The following is a 4,699-nucleotide window of genomic DNA, read 5'->3' as shown; positions in this document are numbered from 1 at the left end:
TCCCGGTAATGGCGGCTTGTTCAACACCGATTGACCAGCTCTGATCGTGACCGAGGCCTAGCCCCCGCGGCTGCGGCTCCGGCCCCTCCTCAATCGGAGCCGGGGGGTCCCCGCTGCCCCACTCCCTCCCTCCCTCACTCACTCACTTCCCGCTCCCGCTCCAACCGCTGCCGCTGCTGTCCACGAACTGTCGGCCAAACACAAACTGCGCAACGTCAGCAACCCTTAAAGGGGCGGTGCGTAAAGGCAACGTCTCCAGGTCAGTGCTGCTCAGGTGTGTCCTCCTCCAGGTTTGACCTGATTGGGATGTGTCTTCCTTCAGGTATATTCTCATCCAGGTGTGTCCTCATCCGAGTGGGACTTGATCCAGCTTTGTCCTGATCCTGGTGTTGTCCTCTTCCACGCTTGTCCTGATTCAGGTTTGTCCTGATCCTGGTGTAGCCTGATCCTGGTGTGGCCTGATCCTGGTGTAGCCTGATCCTGGTGTGGCCTGATCCTGGTAGTGTCCTGATTCAAGTTTGTCAAGATGAAGCATTCCTGATGAAGGGCTCCTGCCTGAAACACCGGTTTTCCTGTTCCTCGGATGCTGCCTGACCTGCTGTGCTTTTCCAGCACCACTCTAATCTTGACTCTAATCTCCAGCATCTGCAGTCCTCATTTTTGTCAAGTTTGTCAAGGTTCAGTTGTTTTTTAATTCCAAAATATACTTTATTCATACAAAATATTTGTATACATACATTGTCACAAATGCAGTTCAGTTCTGTACAGTTACATATCAAGTAAACAAACAAAATATTAGACTTTGACTCTACGCAAAAAAAAAGACTGCTCTTATCTTCATTTTATCCAAGAACAACAGGCTAATGAGGGGACATTTTGTCTGGGAGGCCTTAATATGTAGCCATATAGATGGCGGGTCCTCACAAGCCTAGTCACTAATAAAGGATAGAAGGGAACTTAATTGATATCTTTTAATATCCAGCTGATCCGCTTCCCCCTGCCCATGAAGCAACTGCAATTTAGTTAGCTTGATAAAAGTTTGCCTATGGCGCCAAATAAAGGAGCTAAACCATCCATTAAGTCTCCGGAATGTTTGCCTAGGAAAGATTAAGGGGACTTTTTGTATAGGGTATAGAAAACGGAGAAGGACATTCATTTTAATAAGAGCTACTCGGCTGAGCCAGGGTATTGGAAGCGCCTTCCATCGCTGGAGAACTTGTTTAATCCTGTCGAGCAAATGGGCAAAATTGGCCTTAAACAACCGATCAAAGACAGAAGTAACAAAGATACCTAAATAAGGAAACCCTCCTGTGACCATTGAAAGGGGAGCTGTGATTCACCCCCTGCATCAAATATTCTCCTAAGAGCCCCCTTATAGGCATGGCCTCCAATTTTGAGAAGTTAATCTTATAACCTGAAAAGGAGCCAAATGAATTTATACATTGTATCAAACGGGGTACCGAGACCACTGGATTCAACAGGAAAACAAGAACATCGTCTGTGTGTAACATGATCTTATGCGATTTTGATCTACTTCCGGAGCAACTATACTAGGGTCCCTAAGGATAGCCTCCGCCAGGAGCTCAATCACCAATGTAAAATGTTAAGGTGAGAGGGGACAGCCTTGCTGACTGGCCCTACAAATATTAAAATTACTAGATCTCACACCATTGATGAGAACCGCCGCCAGACAATCACTATAGAGGACCCTCACACACCAAACAAAAACCTCACCTAAACTAAATTGTTCAAGGGTATAAAAAAAATGACCACTCAACCTAATCAAATGCCTTTTCTGCATCCAAGGCGATCACTAATCCCGAACCGACTGCTGCTGACACGCTTGCTTCATATTCAGCAACCTCCTGACATTATTACGGAGACATGGCTAGAACAGGGACAGGATTGGCTGGTGCAGGTTCCTGGATTTAAATCTTCTTCTATTATTAGAGAATCTACGGCCTTTTATAAAACCAGTCTGGTCGTCTTTAACAATGAAAGGCAGTACAATTTCCAATCTTAACACAAGAACCTTAGACAAAATTTTAAAATCAGAACTTAAAAGTGAGATGGGCCTGTAGGAGACACATTCCTCCGGGGTCTTCCCTTTCTTAAGAATGAGAGAAATATTAGCCTCTCTTAAGGATGACGGGAGGCAATCGTGGTTGTACGAGTAATTATACATGTCTAACATCAGTCCTGACAATATATTTATAAATTCTTTGTAAACCTCGCTAGGAAGACTGTCAGAGCCAGGCATCTTTCCACTCAGCATCTGTCTCACAGCCTTCTGTACCTCTTGCACTGTTAAAGGGGCATTAAGGAAAGACGCCTGCTCAGAGGTAACACCTGGAAGATCCAGGTTCTTAAAGAAGGACTCCATCTTAGCCCATCCATCCTCACAACGTTCAGACTGATATAATACAAAATTAAATTTCCGAAATGCAGCATTGATCTTTTAGTGACCATCCCAGTCCCATCCCTAACTGAGGTAATGGATTGGGGGTCATTCTTTCTCCTGGCAAGATATGCCATCTGCCTGCCTGACTTGTCACCATGTTCAAACAGTCTTTATTTTGCAAAGGAAAGTTCCTTCCTTGCTGTCTGCGTAAGCGTGGAGTTCAAGGTGGACTGAAGAGCTGTAACCTGCTGCAGCTTAGCCACCAATGGCTTATCAAAATACACCTTCTTGGCTATCTTTAGCCATGGAGGAGAAAGTGAGGACTGCAGATGCTGGAGATCAGAGCTGAAAATGTGTTGCTGGAAAAGCGCAGCAGGTTAGGCAGCATCCAAGGAACAGGAGAATCGACGTTTCGGGCATAAGCCCTTTAGCCATGCCTCAGGCAGGCATTGCTGTTCCCTCTTCTGTCATTTCTAACAGGCAGAGTAAGAAATAAGCATTATCGGTCTCCCGGAGAATAGACAGGTTAGTGACCGTATCCACATCGGTGTCTAAAAATACTTTAAATTCATTGATAAAGTATTTGATGAACTTACCATCCTTAAGAATAAAGGGATCCATTCACCAGTGTCTAAAGCCTGTAACATTGCCCTTAACCTCAGTCTCTAAATATACTACATCGTGGTCAGAAATAGTGATATTTCTAATTGTACAGGATGTTACTGAATCCAAGGATAATGCAGGGGTTAGGAAAGGATCAATCCTAGTATGACATTTTTGTGAATTAGAAAAGAACGTAAAGTCCCAACCCGTGGGGTGCAGACACCAGCAGACATTCATCAATCCCAGTTCAGCACATAAGTCCACTAGTTCCTTAGATTGTAAAGAAAGTGTTGAGGAGCCTCTAGACATTCTATCCACCATGGGATCCATGTGGCAATTAAAATCTCCCCTATAATTATCTGTTTCAGCGCAAGAGCCATTAGTTTGGAGAATGCGTCTGTCAAAAATATAAGGGGGTGCGCTGGGCAGCAATAAACATTCAAAATACTATACACTTCTCCATGATTTGAGGCTTTAAGAATGACAAACAACTAATACTCATCTTTAATCTGATCCCGCAACTTAAATGAAAGATTCTTCTAATAAATATGGCCATTCCCTTGCTCCTAGTATTGAAGGAGAAGAAATATACCCAATCAAACCCGTTCTGCTGCAGTTTCAAATGTTCCTTATCATCGAGATGAGTGTCTTGCACTCTCTCCTTTCTAAGACTAAAAAGCACCTTTTTCCTCTTAACTGACAAATGGCTCCCTTTAATGTTCCAGGTACACCATTTGAGGACACAGTTAGCTATAACTCTCTATAACATCTTTTAAACTTCAAAAAGAAGAATTCAACTTACAGGTTACTGAGCATTAACAAAAAAAGACTCATGAAACCTAAAAATACATGAACTAAAATTACTACAACTAACGTACTAGTAACTACGGATACAAAAAAAACCAACAAACTAAACCAAATACTAGGCACTTAATGAGGGGCTCTACCCTCTGCCCACAGGAGGCACCTACATATCCCAAAAACACCTTCATAACTCTTTCCAGCCTGAGTCACATCCCAGACTAAGGCCAAAAAAGCAAAGAGAAAAAAAAATTAACAAGGAAATTAAAAGTAGGCACTCCACCCATCCCCAAATATACATTAACAGCCATTAATATCAGAAAAAATCCAGCAACATTTTCTTTAAGAAAAGAGAGAAAAGGAATAAGAAACGCTATTATCCAGATCCTTTAAGTTATCCAATCTACTTTATAGCATCCAAAATGTTTTTCACTTCTTCTTAAGAGTCAAATGAGTGCACAGACCCATCATAAGTGAATCGAAGCACCGTCAGATACCTCAGGGAATTCTAGATACCAAGATCTCTCAGTCTTCTTTTGACTTCATCAAAGGACTTCCTTTTACGAATTACAGCTGCAGAGAAGTTGTGAAAGAACATTATCTTGGAACCTTCATAAGTTAAGGCCTGTGAATCCTTTCCCTTTATGCTGGAGGCTTCCATAACTTTAACTTGTCCCTGTAATTGTGGAGGAGAAAGTGAGGACTGCAGATGCTGGAGATCAGAGCTGAAAATGTGTTGCTGGAAAAGCGCAGCAGGTCAGGCAGTATCCAAGGAGCAGGAGAATCGACGTTTCGGGACATGAGCCCTTCTTCAGGAATGAGGAAAGAGTGCCCAGCAGGCTAAGATAAAAGGTAAGGAGGAGGGACTTGGGGGAGGGGCGTTGGAAATGCGAT

At 43.2% G+C, this 4,699-nt stretch overlaps 1 protein-coding gene across 2 annotated transcripts in view; it reads right to left on the bottom strand.

Moving 5' to 3' along the window:
- tmem243b (transmembrane protein 243, mitochondrial b) overlaps positions 1–242 on the bottom strand; it is a 38,158-nt gene extending 37,916 nt beyond the window's left edge. Inside the window, exon 1 of one of the 2 annotated variants that reach the window (XM_043714199.1) lies at positions 147–242. The gene's annotated coding sequence lies outside the window, so the exon portion shown is untranslated. Of the gene's footprint in view, positions 1–142 lie in introns of both variants that reach the window. The other variant, XM_043714201.1, reaches the window with a different exon arrangement.
- Positions 243–4,699: the final 4,457 nt, after the last annotated feature.

Source organism: Chiloscyllium plagiosum, chromosome 23 (assembly GCF_004010195.1).
Source record: "Chiloscyllium plagiosum isolate BGI_BamShark_2017 chromosome 23, ASM401019v2, whole genome shotgun sequence".
Lineage (NCBI taxonomy): Eukaryota > Metazoa > Chordata > Chondrichthyes > Orectolobiformes > Hemiscylliidae > Chiloscyllium > Chiloscyllium plagiosum.
The sequence above is the reverse complement of the archived record's forward strand: the minus strand, read 5'-3'. Positions and strand labels throughout refer to the sequence as shown.